This window comes from Argopecten irradians, chromosome 13, assembly GCF_041381155.1.
Source record: "Argopecten irradians isolate NY chromosome 13, Ai_NY, whole genome shotgun sequence".
NCBI classification, from domain to species: domain Eukaryota; kingdom Metazoa; phylum Mollusca; class Bivalvia; order Pectinida; family Pectinidae; genus Argopecten; species Argopecten irradians.
The window spans coordinates 15268489-15285724 of NC_091146.1; the positions used below are offsets into that span (position 1 = coordinate 15268489).

General features: G+C 36.3%; 1 long non-coding RNA gene across 1 annotated transcript; it reads right to left on the minus strand.

Annotated features, from left to right (window-relative positions):
* Nucleotides 1–4300: 4300 nt before the first annotated feature.
* LOC138306489 (uncharacterized) lies at nucleotides 4301–7056 on the minus strand. Its single transcript, XR_011205879.1, has 3 exons — nucleotides 6695–7056; nucleotides 6276–6360; nucleotides 4301–5433 (listed from the first exon to the last, which is right to left on the minus strand). It is a non-coding gene; the product is annotated as an uncharacterized lncRNA (long non-coding RNA).
* Between the last annotated feature and the right edge of the window lie 10180 nt (nucleotides 7057–17236).

Below are 17236 nucleotides of genomic sequence, written 5' to 3' on the forward strand. Positions count from 1 at the left end.
GATACAAAAGATGCAATTTCTAAATCACATCAATTTAAAACTTGTATATGGCCAATGTCTTTTGTTTAAACGTTTTTTTAGCTCACCTGGCCCAAAGGGCCGGTGAGCTTATGTCATGGCGCGGCGTCCGTCGTCCGTCGTCCGTCCGTCGTCCGTCGTCCGTCCGTCCGTCTGTCCGTCAACATTTCCTTTAAATCGCTACTAGTCATAGAGTTCTGCATGGATTTTAACCAAATTTGGCCAGAAACATCCTTGGGGGGAGGGGAACAGAACTTGTATAAATTTTTGCTCTGACCCCCCGGGGACAGGAGGGGCGGGGCCCAATAGGGGAAATTGAGGTAAATCCTATAAATCGCTACTTGTCCTAGAGTTCTGCATGGATTGAAAACAAATTTGGCCATAAACATCCTTGGGGGAAAGGGATCAGAACTTGTTTAAATTTTTGCTCTGACCCCCCGAGGACAGGAGGGGCGGGGGCCCAATAGGGGAAATTAAGGTAAATCCTATAAATCGCTACTTGTCCTAGAGTTCTGCATGGATTGTAACCAAATTTGGCCAGAAACATCCTTGGGGGAAGGGGAATAGAACTTGTATAAATTTTGGCTCTGACCCCCCCGGGGACAGGAGGGGCGGGGCCCAATAGGGGAAATTGAGGTAAATCCTATAAATCGCTACTTGTCCTAGAGTTCTGCATGGATTGAAAACAAATTTGGCCAGAAACATCCTTGGGGGAAGGGGAATAGAACTTGTATAAATTTTGGCTCTGACTCCCCGGGGACAGGAGGGGCGGGGCCCAATAAGGGAAATTTAGGTAAATCCTATAAATCGCTACTTGTCCTAGAGTTCTGCATGGATTGTAACCAAATTTGGCCATAAACATCCTTGGGGGAAAGGGATCAGAACTTGTTTAAATTTTTGCTCTGACCCCCCGAGGACAGGAGGGGCGGGGCCCAATAGGGGAAATTAAGGTAAATCCTATAAATCGCTACTTGTCCTAGAGTTCTGCATGGATTGTAACCAAATTTGGCCAGAAACATCCTTGGGGGAAGGGGAATAGAACTTGTATAAATTTTGGCTCTGACCCCCCCGGGGACAGGAGGGGCGGGGCCCAATAGGGGAAATTGAGGTAAATCCTTTAAATCGCTACTTGTCCTAGAGTTCTGCATGGATTGTAACCAAATTTGGCCACAAACATCATTGGGGGAGGGGGAACAGAACTTGTATAAATTTTGGCTCTGACCCCCCGGGGAACAGGAGGGGCGGGGCCCAATAAGGGAAATTTAGGTAAATCCTATAAATTGCTACTTGTTCTAGAGTTCTGCATGGATTGTAACCAAATTTGGCCAGAAACATCCTAGGGGGAAGGGGAACAGAACTTGTATAAATTTTGGCTCTGACCCCCTGGGGACAGGAGGGGCGGGGCCCAATAGGGGAAATAGAGGTAAATCCTATAAATCGCTACTTGTCCTAGAGTTCTGCATGGATTGTAACCAAATTTGGCCAGAAACATTCTTAGGGGAATAGGAACAGAACTTATATAAATTTTGGCTCTGACCCCCCGGGGGCAGGAGGGGTGGGCCCAATAGGGGAAATAGAGGTAAATCCTATAAATCGCTACTTGTCCTAGAGTTCTGCATGGATTGAAACCAAATTTGGCCAGAAACATCCTTGGGGGAAGGAGAATAGAACTTGTATAAATTTTGGCTCTGACCCCCTGGGGGCAGGAGGGGCGGGGCCCAATAGGGAAATTTAGGTAAATCCTATAAATCGCTACTAGTCTTAGAGTTCTGCTTGGAGTTTAACCAAATTTGGCCCAGAAACATCCTTGGGGTTAACAGAATTCCTATAATTTTTGGCTCTGACCCCCATGAGCAGAAAGAGTGGGGCCCAATAGGGGAATTAGAGGTAAATATTCAAATTCCTTCAGAAAAGAAACAATGAACCTTACTAGGCATTACAAACCAGGTGAGCGATACAGGCCCTCTGGGCCTCTTGTTTAATGTATATATGTTAAGCTTTACATAACTCCTCCAACACATGTCCAATATTTTGACTTATTGCTTTTGCATATTGTATGCAATAAAAACAGTGAAAGCACAGGCAAGTACAGTGACACTATATCAACGCAATTTGCATCATATTGTCAACATTCTAAGGATACACAGACAGGATTGAGTCAGATAGTGTAAATATATGGCGACATTCTACTGTACATTTAAAAATGTTCATATCTCCACTAGTATGAATAGTATTTACATGTTATTTTTTTATTACAACGCACGTATTTTCATTCAAAAAATCCAATCCAATACATATGTATAAACTATTGCTGTATAAGAGGAGAAATTGTATATCAGTGAAGTTGCAAGACCAGTGTCGAACTTGGAACCTACAAGTGCACATGTATTTAGGGCATTTTTCCGAGTGAAATATATAGTTTTATGGTGAAAATACATGTGGTATTTTTTATCTGAGTGAAAACATAAGTTTTTATATTTTCACTCAATATTGATCAATCAGAAAACCGTATTTACAGTGAAAATATTTTTTGTGAATTTAATGGGGTTTTTTAAATATTAAAACAAATATAAAATGTATATATATAATTTTGGTTTGATATTTCAAAAAAAAAAATTAAAAAATAATTGGAAAAATGCAGGTAATATTATATTACCTGCATTTTTCCATTTTTTATTTTTAATTGTTGGAACATGGGGTCTGTGCTGGCCGAGTGGTTAAGATGGTTCGACATATTACCACAAGCCCTCCACCTCTGGGGCGCGAGTGGTTAAGATGGTTCGACATATTACCACAAGCCCTCCACCTCTGGGGCGCGAGTTCGAATCTCAAGTGTACGTGAGGCAGTTACAAGGAACTGACCGCTGGTCAGTGCTTTCTCTCAGAGTACTCAAGCTTTCCTCCACCAACAAACCTGGCACGTCCTTAAATGACCCTGACTGTTCACTGGACGTTAATTTTCATTCAAAAAATCCAATCCGTTCTATGTTCTATTATTCATCAAGAAATCAGAATGATATATAGCAGCCTGTGGCACATACGTGTACGATGTGTCCAAAACAAATGACATAATCCCAAAAAATCTATGTAAGTTCTTGTAACTCAAAATGTTTTGTAATTATACAAATGTAAACAAAATAGACCAAATATAAATTATCAGCATATTTCGCTACAACTGACTGACTTTAGTTGGCCATACAATGGTCAGGGAATTGTCTTACATTTCCTTAGTTTCTGGATAATGTTTTTATTTATTTATTACGGGTTGCTGGGGGACATGGAGAAGCAGATGACCTACACGTAAGCTAACATGTAGTTTTGTATGATACGTTTGTTTGTTTGTTTGATTAATTATGATACGTGCACATGTAAGGACTACATAAATGTACTTGCATATATATGTGGATTTATTTATAAATTAATAATTGTAGGCCAAATTAAAATGCTGATCATGTCATATTTTTTACCATTTCGGCATATAAATAGAATGTTGACTTGAGCTAGGGCTACCAAATGCAAGTGCATGTACTGTGTATACCTGCTTGTGTGTCTCGATCTTGTCTGAGATCGTCTTTCAGGGAATTTGAGTGGTGCATATAATATTCACATGTACAGTTGTACGTATAACTATAGGAATACGTTTAACTCCATGTATACAAGTTGTTTATCGTTTGTAGCGAATATCTGTGATTGTAACGAAGTTAGATTGCTGTCTCTCTGCACTGTCACACTATTCCGTGAAAGCTCATGATTCAGAAATGAGTGTGGTTATGATAGTATCTTACCATCAAATATCAGTGGAAATACTAGGAAACCAGGACATCACTTATCAGGTTATTGCTTGAGAAGCTGGTAAAAATCGTGTTTCAATCACAATATCACTCGTCTGTCAAAATCAGCTGTCGTCTGTGTCACGAATTGTTTACGTTTCCGGTACACAACAAATGCCGACACAACAAAATTTCCGGAGTGTTATAATCGTTAAAACTAAAATAAACACACAAAAAAACACGTTGTTTGATTAATTAACGTCCTATTAACAGCTATGGTCATGTAAGGACGGCCTCCCATGTATGCGGTGTGTGTTGCGTGTATGCGGTGTGTTGCGTGTATGTTGTGCGAGGTGCGTGTTTTGGGTGACTGCGGTATATTTATGTTGTGTCTTCTTGTATAAAAACGCATTTTAAAAACTACACAAATATACAGTAAAATATGTACTGTTTTTATACTTTACAACATGTTATAAAACATCCGACAAATCAACGTAAAGTCACCGTTTTAATTATGCCGTGCTTCCAGACATGAAGTCATTTTTCAAATTAGAAAATCATCGCAACAACACCGTCAAACTTGAACTTATAAAAGAAGACTTTTAGATATGGCCGCATACGTGTATCATTCAGGATTTAAACCAGGCAATTTGTTAACCTTATAAAACATTCACGCGAAATATGAAGTTGATACAACTTTGCGGCATATTTGAAATACACCATTTTGTGTGACCAGACGGTGGATATCTGAGAGTTTCTGCAAAACGTCCCACATTCGCTCCACATTTCTGGGGCAAACAAAACACTTGACGTGACTATTTTTGTTATAAATTATCATTTTGTTATCCAATTACCCAATAATAATAAAAAGAATAATTTGTATTCCGTTTTATTTTCACTACTTTTCGGGGCCATATACCCTACTTACCGCACTTACTCCTTTATCTATTTGGCGAAAATTTGAGACACTCTACTGCTAGATAATACAAAAATGTCAGCAAGAAAGAAAGTGAACTAAGTCGCACAAGTGTCAAACTAAACTCCTCATATCTTGTAAGTTTCCTTTGTGGTCCACTCTTTTTCAAATCTGGGTTCATCTGGTAGGAAGAATCTGCAGACTTTTGGCCTGACCAGTACTTGAGAGTTGGTGATGCACTATCCAGAATATTTGTAGACAAAAATGATGTAGAAAACAATATATATTTAATACATACACATGTAGACACATAATTTCTCCTCTGATATCTTAGGATTGTACATATTGTACACATTGTATATATACCAAATTAGGCAAGGATTCCATTTGTAATAATGAACATGGATTTCTGTGATTTTATTAACTAGTCTCCATGTCTCCATGTGATCAATAGTATTTATTATAGAGAGCATTACATACTGTAAAAGCCTTCCAACATCCTATCGGTGGGTATGCCTGTGTATTTCCTTATGGATTGGTCATCCTTTGTCACCTTTTCAATGAACAGATCTCTTATCAACTTATCAGGATCTTCAAAATTTTGCTGTAATCCCTCCATCTGCTCTAAGTCCTCCATAGTGAGGCTAGTTTGTTTCCAGTTATCAAACTGCTCAGGATTCGAAATGGAGCCATTGCTCTGTACACAATCATGGTCTAGTGGGGCTGACACTGAAAAGAGACCCTAGATTATGTAATTCTTTCCTTCACTGAAATATCTTCAAATTAAAATTACAGGTTAAAAAAGGTTGTAACTAAGAATTTTTACATTTTTTGTTTGTTTGTTTGTTTGATTTATTAACGTCCTATTAACAGCTATGGTCATGTAAGGACGGCCTCCCATGTATGCGGTGTGTTGCGTGTATGTTGTGCGAGGTGAGTGTACTGGGAGACTGCGGTATGTTCGTGTTGTGTCTTCTAGTATAGTGGAACTGTTGCCCTTTTTATAGTGCTATATCACTGAAGCATGCCGCCGAAGACACCAAGCAACACACCCCACCCGGTCACATTATACTGACAACGGGCGAACCAGTCGTCCCACTCCCTGTATACTGAACGTTAAGCAGGAGCAGAAACTACCACTTTTATAGACTTTGGTGTGTCTCGGCCAGGGGACAGAACCCAGAGCCTTCCTCACAGGGGCGAACGCTCAACTCAAGGCCAAAAGTGAGGCGGTGCCAAGGGAGGCATTAGGAAAGATAAAGTCAGTTAGGAAGAAGAGAAAAGATAAGATCCTAAATTTAGTCGCCTTTTACGATCATGCAATAGGGGCAGCAGGTACAATTCTAACGCCCTACCTGCAGGGCGGAAAAGGTTGTAACTAAGAATTAAAAGTATTAGTATAATGTAATGTCCACATCAACACAACATGCCTGTTAGCCAAGATATAAATAATTGATCAGTACTCATTTATCAGAACTTGAAAACATTATATAAGTTGTCAATCTGATTAAAATACAGATCTTCAATATACACTCATATTTAAGAGCCGCATGTTCATATTATCAACTTACCTCTCACAAAACCAGCATCATTTCTATCACAATCAATAACTATCTCCTCTCGGGCAACTGCCATAAACACTGAATTGTGTTCATCCTACAAGGAATTCAAAAATTTAAGTATGTGGCTTCAATACAACATCAACATTTTTTTACTGGGAATTATTGTGTTAATTTGCCATGAATAACCTTTACTGCAAGTAATATCGTATATCTGTGTATTTTATATAAATGTACTGTTAGTAAACATTATCTATATAAAACTTAATTCTACCAACCCCAGTAAACTGCATGTTTCTTTTCAAAGTAACAGTTTTTTAAACATTTAATGTGATATTGTTTTAAAATTAGTGGGCATAACATATGTTTGAGTTTTGTTTCACAAAAGTGATTATAGTCCACAAAACCATAGGGATATAATATCAACTAACCATAATATGCGGATCTGGTAGGCTACTACACTCTGTCTCAGTTTCAGCATCATCTTGTCCTCACACATCAATTAACTCCTCTCTAGATCTATTCACCTGCCTCTTCATGAACGCTGCTGAAAGCCTAGTATTCCTTGCTTGCTTGTAATTGTTGTAGGAAAACAATGTCGGATACGGGTTTTCAGCAGTCGTTAGGACATCAACAAAGTGTCTGGAGCAGATACGATGATATATAGTGATAATAAACACTCTATTATTCCACCATTAAATTATAATAATTCTTTCTTGTTCCATTCTATAGATAAAGCCGAAGGTCTTGTTGACTATTTTACATCAATATCAACTTTTTCTGATAATATTGATCCTTTGCTTGCTGTCCCTGAATCTCCTAACATACTTGATAATATCTTAATTCAGGAACAGGAAGTCAGAGATCAATAATTAAAATAAATGGAAATAAACCTGCTGGCTCTGATGGCATTATGCTTAAGGTCCTGAAACTTCTTTTATCATCAATTGTTACACCCTTAACTATTTTATTTAACAAAACGTTATCAACTAGCTTTGTTCCTTCGTCTTGGAAACTTTCTAATATAAATGCTATTTATAAAGGCAAAGGTAGTGATAATGACATTTCAAATTACCGACCAATTTCAATTACATATTGTCTTAGTAAAATATTAGAAAAGATTATCTTGAAACATTTATACAATCATCTTGTTGAACAGGAAATGTTATCAAAATTCCAATCACGATTTATTCAAGGTGACTCGACTATTTATTACTACTCTCAATGTATGACACAGATATAAAAAAAATAGATGAAGTGCTAGAAACTAGATCTAATTTTTTTGTGATATTAGCAAAGCCTTTGATCGGGTTTGGCACCCCGTCTTACTTTATAAGCTTGAAATGTATGGTGTTAAAGGTAATGTCTTAAATTGGTTTAAAAGTTATCTAGATAATCGTCAACACAGAGTTATAACTGAAGGTTTCTCCTGTTCATATCGTCAGGTTAGTGCGGGTGTCCCCCAGGGCTCAGTTCTCGGTCCTTTTCTTTTTCTAATTAATATAAATGACATAACTGATTGTATAACAAATGATAAAAGACTATTTGCAGATGATACCTCTCTTTTTAAGGTCACAGACATCTCTCCTTTAGATACAGCAAATAGTTTATCTGAGGACCTTGAAAATATAGATAAATGGTCTAAAAATGGGATATTAAATTCAACCCAGATAAAACAGAATCGCTTACTTTCAGTCGCAAAAGAAATATTATATGTCCAGATGTCTTATTCAAAATGAGGTTATCAAAAATGTCAAAAAACTGTTAAATATAAAGTGAGTCGAAAATCTTTAACTTATATTTATGTTTCATATATTAGACCAATATTAGAATATGGTGATATCTTGTTTGATAATTGTACACAACAGGAAGCATTACTTCTTGAATCTATTCAATTAGAGGCTGCCCGAATTATCACTGGACTGCGTAAGGGAACATCTTATTATAAACTTTACTCAGAACTTGGCTGGGATACACTTGCCACAAGGCGCAAAAAACATAGACTTGTCCTTCTTTATAAAATTGTATCAGGAACTGCTCCCTCCTATCTAAACGAATTAATTGATCAATACTTTAATAATGAAAACCCGTATTTGTTAAGAAATGAAAGATTATTTGCAATTCCTTTTAGTAGATCTACCATTTATGCTAATAGTTTTATTCCAAAAACTCTGAAAGAATATATTGAACTTGCACTTAGATTTGATTTAACCAATATAATATCACCTCTATTAACCAATTTAAAAAACTTCTAAACCAGAATATTAGTGATATCACACCCACAGATAATTTTAAGTACTAAACTCTTTTAAATTCAGGCAAAAGGAAAGATAATGTTCTGATATGTCAATTACGGAACTGCTGTAGTAATTTAAACTTTGATCTTTATAATAATTAGCAGAATCACCATTGAGCGAGTGTGGTAATGCATATGAAACTACTGAACATTACTTCTTCTCGTGTAGTAAATACAATGAACAGCGCAGAACTCTCCAAAATAAGTAAATAAATTTTACTCGTTACCACTTTGACCTTCAAATACTTTGTCTGGCTGTAATGATTGTAATAATGAAACAAACTTGAATATCTTTCAGTGTACACTAGAGTTTGTAAGGGCTACTAATAGATTTTATAACATATAACCACCATCAAAATTGTTTTACTTAGTGATTATTACTTTTGTACTTCTAATTGTGTGATTCATCAATAACTTTGAATAATTGATTAACTAATCGTGGTTAAAGATACCATACCTTAAGTAATAAAATTAGTGTTCTGAAAAACACTTCTATAATAGCATCTGTTTCGATTGGCATTTATCATTTATTAGTTGTAAATTTTACGTATTATTATATAAATTGTCATACTATTTAAAATACATGATTAATACATTTATCTTAGCTACATATCTGTTTAGGTAATTGTTAAAATTAATGCATGTGTCATGTCAAGTATAAATTTAGACCAAACTTTATCTCCATATTCTGCAACATTTTATCTTTTAAATCATATACATGAATACAGCAGCCATGGTAGAATTTTTGAATCCCATTTGTGGCTGACCATCGGCTTATTAGCCACGTATCTTCTGGTGGGTGAAGTTAATTTCCTCATGGCTGCTGCATTCTCATTTCTTTATTATTATACTTATTGAAAAACAAAATTATTATCTATAATCTCATTAATAATATATCATATATTGTCATGACTTCTGAAACATATACTTTCAAATACTTTCAAATACTCTTTCATGTCATTTGTATATATACATTTTGTTACCAGGGAGAGAACTTACATAGGCACTACCTGTTTTTCGATCCTATTTCAACTTGTTTGAAATAAAATTTTGTTGAAAAAAAAAAAAAGAAAAAAAATACGATGATATGGTGGTGGGTCATAATCCTGGCGACGCAATAACTCTAGCCATCGCCTTCTTGCTTTCGGATCTTTTCCCGGGTTGGAAATGGATAAAATTTCACATCTGACATGTATCCATACTTCCCAAGTTTCTTGTTGTTAGAAAAGCAGCCTTCTGCAGCGCAATAGAACCGTGTTCTCGGCGTTAAAATCTTCAAAGCGTCCCAGACAACGAAAACCGGAAGTTGTTGGGGCCTATTTTTTTTTTACAAAATCACATGACCCTTGCGTGTAAAAATCAGGAAGGAGACGGAATCCGGAGCAACTCGAAACTCTCCTATTAGTGTTATGGGTTTCCTTACATAAATCACTGATCAGTTTCATCGAGCATTCACTTAGAAAAAATATCGTCTCCAGCTCGTCGTAAACGGAAAGCAATTTCTCTAGATGTGAAATATCAGATTGTGAATGCTCTCAATTCTCAATCAAAGACGAAAAAACAAATCGCTGATGATTTTGGAATTACGCCATCAACACTAAGTACTATCTGGTCAAATCGAGAGAAAATGTTACAGTATTAGGGTAGCGACATGAGTCCGAGTAGAAACAAAATTAGAACACATTGTTTCCACAGGTAGAAGAGGCATTGTTCACATGGTTAAGATCTATGCGTTCAAATAATATTCCGTTGAATGGACCGATTCTACAAGAAAAGGCAAATGATCTAGCCAAAATACTTGAAATTGTGGATTTTCAGCGACAAATATTATAAAAAATTGAAAGTTTTAAACAAAAGGCATGCCATTGTTTCGAGTGTTGTGAGCGGAGAGAGCGCAGTTGTTGATGAAACTTTAGTAAATGACTGGAAAGATAAACTGCCAAACCTACTTTAGGGATATTCTCCAAAAGACATCTACAATGCTGATGAGACAGGACTATTTTACAAAATGCTTCCCAATAGATCTCTTCAAATGGATGGTGAAAGCTGCCATGGTGGTAAAAACAGCAAAGAGCGATTAACCGTCATGGTTTGTGGAAATATGGACGGCTCAAACAAAACAAAACTTCTAGGAGAATTTGCGAATCATAGATGTTTTAAAAATGTGAAATCTACACCAGTTGACTTTCATCACAGCAGGAAAGCATAGATGACAGGTGATATTTTCACAAAATGGGTGAGAAAACTCGACCGAAAGATTCCAAATCTGATTAAAACACAGATCCTTATAACCACTACGTTCAATAGAGGATCTGACAATATCACATAAGGCGTCACGTCCAGATGACCTTTATACCACGTGTACTTCAGAGCAAATGCAGTTTCTACACCATACAACATCAATTGAAAACGTTTTTTCGCCCCAGTATACATATACAATTAGCTTTGTTGTTCACTTCGGGCGAGATGACTACATACACGAAAATAATTTGGACAGCTTTTTCAAACTATTTCGTCCCCAGTCATGATTCTGGCAGTGCCAATATGATTGGCTATTTCAAAAGGTCATCTTGATGTGACCCCTTATGGGATGTTCTCAGATCCTCTTATCCAACGTAGTGATAATAAGGATCTGTATTTTAATCAGATTGAAAGATTCCAATCAAAGGAAACTTTTGCTGTTTGTTGACAATTCCCCGCCCATCCTCGTATTGAGAATTTGACATCGGTAAAGTTAGTGTTTCTACCACCCAATACAACATCTAAACTGCAGCCGTGCGACCAAGGCATTATTTACAGCTTAAAATTGAAATACCGACAGAGATTGATAGATAGCTTTCTGCAATCAATTGAAAGGAAAACCGACTGCGTGGTCAATATTTTGACGGCGATCTAACCTCCTTGGCCATTCGTTGCGTGGCGTGACGTCACACCAATGTGTATTGCCAACTGCTTCACACGGGTGGGGTGTGTTGTGGTGTCTCGGCGGGCAGATATTACCTCTGATGAGGTCAAATCGGGTGAAACACCCTTGATCAAAAACGGGTGAATGGGTCAAAACAAGGGTCATGTGGGAAACAACATTTTAGTGTAATTTTTAACACTTTTTAAAAGCCTAATTATATAAATATGCATATATTTATTATTTTTATATTGTTATTCAATAATATTTATGATTTTTTTTGTAATAATTTAATTAATATCTGATAATGTATAAGAATATTGTATTAAAAATCTTTAAAATAAAATTTAATAAAATCCGGATTTTTTTGTTCTACATTTGTCCGGTTTCAATATTATCTTTGACTAAACAAAATGGCGGCCATTATGATTGTCTTGCCTGCCTACTGCAACAGGATACCGTTCAAGTTGACTATGTTTTGTTCATGTGAGTAAATCTTTGTCTGAAATTACAAGTGTTTGTTTTGAAGAATTTTGAAGAGATTATTTCTGATTTTGGACAGTATGAATTGGCCATGTCTAATTTTGTTAGGCCTAGCTGGCTCAGGCTAAAAACGATCGTAGACATCGTGATGCATGACTGAATAGATTAATTGCTACCATTTCACACCTTTATTAAAGTTTGTGTAAACACAAACATATCTACCTACATTATACAAGGGTCTGATATGAGTCTTAAGCCCTGAGATGTAATCAAAATTGCGCTAATGGCTTGATCTGAAGTAATTTTGTGAGCTTTTTGACGCTTTGGTCCAAATGCTGAAAATCGGGTTATTTGATGACCCGCCGGGTCAATCGGGTTATGCATTCTAAAATGTCTGAAAACCGGGTCAACCCGGAGAAATCGGGTGAGTTGGCAATACTGCAAAGGTTGGCTTCCTGTTAAGAATAAGTTTCATTTTGAAACAGTTGCTGTCTCTTATATACAACACCATTCAAAATAAACTAAAATGCTATTGTAATATTCTGTTTTTCAACATAGATGAGCCTAATGTCATTAATACTAATAGTGATAAGTGTTCATCGCCCTGTTTGTTTACATTCCCGATGACGGACGGCAGCGATCTTTGATTAACAGTTAGGATCCCGTTAAAAACCCACTAGTAATAAATCGTCATTTTCGTAACGAGAATGGTTGTGTCGCATTGACATTTAAATATGCTTTTGTCTGTGGTTAATTTCTTAACATTTCGATACGCTGTCATGCGTATAATCGCCTGTATATGTAAAATAGACATTTTTAGACAAATATCGCTCACGTCTTACCTTTGCATTATTTCATCATGTTATGGCTATTACACGCCCGGGGAATATCGAAGATAAAGTCAAAACCATCATTACATTAGTTTAACACAAGGAAGTACGATAAAATCAAGGTACTTCCGAAGATACATTCTGTGACGTATTTCCGCCATGTTGCCTAAGTCGATACGAGTAACCTCGCCTTTGCTTGGGAATAGCTAGTTGAAGCTATGTAGTTTGTATTTGCATATATTTATTTTAAAAGAATATTTTAAACACAGTGAAGTGTGTGTTGGCTTAATTTAAAACTAGTAATTAGTCTGTAAATATTTATTCTATGCGTTAGAAAGATGATGACAAAACCTTAACGTTCCATGTTTAACAAAATATTACGACGTTTTTTTCGAATCCCGGAGATACCCCATATTGGAACGATGCCGAAATATAAGCAAGTTGTAACATAGGGAATTATACCAAAACTGAAGTAACTTTGAAATGAAGAATATATTTATTTGAGGTCATTTTCGCAATTTAAACACGCGAATTTATCTTATCAGACGCAAGACATCTTCAAAATAATGTAACTAAATCGGAGTGTCGAAAGTTATTTATTCAAAAGCAACTAACCGGAAAACACCAGAAGCTAGGCAATCAATACGGTGAAGATTTTTATAACTATGAATGTTTTATTAAAATAAGACTTCGAATACTAATTAGTGCCTTTTTGCTGAAGAAAATATTACTACATCTTATTTGCATATCTCGGCAGACACATATTATCTTATCCTCGTCGCATTTCTATCGGATAAAGGCCGATATAATTGTGGAAGAAACATGTCACACCACTCGTGGTTGTTGGATATGGAATTTATTCAACACTCGGAAGTTACTTTTTAAAAGCTATAAAAGACACGAAGCTTTGAAAAAATAACTCACTCGTTTGGAATAAATGCCATATCCAACAACCACTCGTTGTGTAACCTTTATATATATATATATCCATTCTACTTTCAGTTTCACGTTTGGTCTATTTTAAAACCAGATGGGTAATACCATGCTATGAACTACAATCTGGGTTGTTTGATTAATTAACGTCCTATCAACAGCCAAGGTCATGTAAGGACGGCTTCCCATGCATGCAGAGTGTAGCGTGTATGTTGTGCGAGGTGCGTGTTTTGGGAGACTGCGGTATATTCATGTTGTGTCTTCTTGTATAGTGGAACTGTTGCCCTTTTTATAGTGCTATATCACTGAAGCATGCCGCCGAAGACACCAAGCAACACACCCCACCCGGTCACATACTGACAACGGGCGAACCAGTCGTCCCACTCCAAGTATGCTGAGCGCAAAGCAGAAGCATAAACTACCACTTTTATAGACTTTGGTCAAGCGTGTAGAGATCCATAATATACTGTACTCAACCTTTATAAAAACTTAACACATATTATCTTTCTTTAATCAACTTAAATGAGTTAAAAACGGCAACTGACCTAGAGCCAGTATTCATTTTGGCTATTGTCAAAACAGCAAACCAAAAAAATGACAACAAAACCAAGGCTGAGATCGGAAGTATGATAAGAGCCATACATGTACTTCAGCAGATCCAAGTCGCCGAAACAGATCTAGACATGTGAGTATGAGTATCTGCACAAGAAATGGAACAGCGACATTAAGAATGCTACCAAGCCTTTGCTAATAAGTTTTTATAAGGAGGCCTGCATGGCGTTCGAATATTTCGATGTGGCATTTGTGGATGAAGGTATATTTGAATTGTTATGAAATACATTTAATATTTACTTTGCTCAAAACGGCGATGCGACGGCTGTATATAGCATCGTCCCTTTTCTTTGCATCATGTATAAAATCAGTGAATCTTTTCCGTTTTACCACTATCCCCTCTTTTGTATTCCACAAAAGCGAATGCTGTTCTGTATTATATAAGAAAATTTTTGTTTTTAATTTGCCGTGCTTGTATTTATGTATTAAGGTTTTTTTATTTAAAAAGAAATATCGATTTGAAACATATTTACTTTTTAATTATTATTTGAAATTTATTTAATTGCAATGTTTTAAAAATATGTATCGATCTACCGACGTTTTTTGTCACAATGAAAATCATTTGATAAGTTTGGTAAGAATAATGACAAAAGCCAACAAAATTATTTCTGTACGAAAATAATTTTCATTTTTGTTTCGTATTTTAGCCACCGTAGATATAACATTGGAAGATGCGGAATTGCCATCGTCCGCCATCCGTAATTTGACAGCGCACTGCAACTTCCGGAATACCATTCATGGTGAAACATGTTTATAGATATCTTCACGGTTCTTTGCACGGGTATTCTCATATATAGGTGTGCTTAAAATAGTGTTTCTGAATATTTCCTTTATTTTAATAATTGTTACTCAGGTTATATTGATATAAAATGGTGACATATTTATTAGATGGTGTAATATATGGTTAGAATGTGTATATAGTCGATAGAAGGTTATATATTGTTATATAAACACACGTGTACACGTGAGTGCGTGTCAGCATTAAGTGTTTTTATTAAGGTGTCGCGCGCCGTAAATGTATATAAATATGAGTTATTTAAGTTTGTATGATTGTCTAAATACTTAGACTGATACTGTATCAGGTATATCTATGGTATATTGTAGTCCTGGGTGAGCTGTAACATGGTCGAGGCCTGACAGCGGAATAAGGAATCAGATGGTGAATTATTGACCGATTGTCTTAGTACCTTCCGTAGAGTGATCTGACAGGTCTTGTATATATGAAAGATCGGAGGTTGGCTATTCTATGGTGGATATCTGCCCATCTGTGTGAGATAGCTGTGGAGGATTACTGCCCACCACTGTTCGTGAGACATTGACGGAACTCTGCCTGTCCAGCTAACGAACTCATTACGTGTAGATGTTTATATGTGCTTCTTGTTGAGGTCTATATGTATATCGGGGGGTGAGAGAGTTATTGTATTGTATTTGTTGTTGTGCATAGTGTAATTCAATATTGTAAATACATTGTGTTGTGATCTATGCCCGAAGCTGAACTATTTGCTAACTAAACGAAAATCCTCTGCCCAAATCTTCTTGTTTTTAACTATTTATTAAACTTAATTAAACCTATTTTTCCAAAAAAATGTCATCTCCCTGTTACCGTTACTGTCTGAAAGTCATTTATATTCAAAACCTTAGTTTGACTGATCTAGGGCCACTTAAATAATGAATTTTGAAAAAAAAAAAGATAATTACTGAGATTGCTACGACGTTATGTTGGTTGTAGAAATCTCCTGTTATCCCAAGTTATTTTCTAAATATTTTTCCTGGATATTTGAAGGTTAAGGTGCAAAGATGGTTTTGAAAAACGAAATTAGATTGTATCCGAAAAAACAAAGACATGCTATTGACATTGGTTACATGTAATATAATTTTTCCAGCGGAAAATCGTGCTTCTTGATGCCATATCCAGGAAACAAATGTTGAATTTTGTTTAAGTATGTGACATGATGCGTAGTTTGTGGTGGTCTACCATCATAAAATAAAAATCGGCCGTGGGCTGCTGTGCACCTTTTATACTCATTAAAGGTAAAAGTCTCCTTTTTCAAATACCTTTTACCAAAATTTTGTATTTCCTGAATCTGGGTTGAGCGTTCGCCCCTGTGAGGAAGGCTCTGGGTTCTGTCCCCTGGCCGAGACACACCAAAGTCTATAAAAGTGGTAGTTTCTGCTCCTGCTTAGCGCTCAGCAAAAAGGGAGTGGGACGACTGGTTCGCCCGTTGTCAGTATAATGTGACCGGGTGGGGTGTGTTGCTTGGTGTCTTCGGCGGCATGCTCCAGTGATATAGCACTATAAAAAGGGCAAAAGTTCCACTATACAAGAAGACACTACATGAATATACCGCAGTCTCCCGAAACACTCACCTCACACAACATACACACAACACACCGCATACATGGGAGGCCGTCCTTACATGACCTTGGCTGTTAATAGGACGTTAATTAATCAAACAAACAAACAAACAATCCTGAATCTGGGATATCAGGCTTACCCCAATACAAAGTTTACTACATGTATAGTTTTCATATGAAAAGAAACAAAACTTGTGACCATTATTTATTCAATTGCAATAAGATTTCATACAAATTTAAATAATATGTGATGGTAACTTGATTTTGATATGCATCTCTTTGAGTTCTGAATGCTCCTTTACCAAAAAGGTTAAAATCTCTTTTAAGTTCTTTGTAACTCAAGTGACCTTTAAGGCCATTTTATCTTCTGTTTTCATAAAATTTACTAATAAAACATTTCTTTCTTTTCAAAATATACTACATAATTACAAGGAAATAGAGTTTTTTAATTGTATCCATTCTAGGAGATTGTCTTTTAATAATGACACAAATATCCTCAATCTGATTGAAATACAGATCCTTATAACCACTCCGTTCAATAGAGGCTCTTATCTAACGTAAT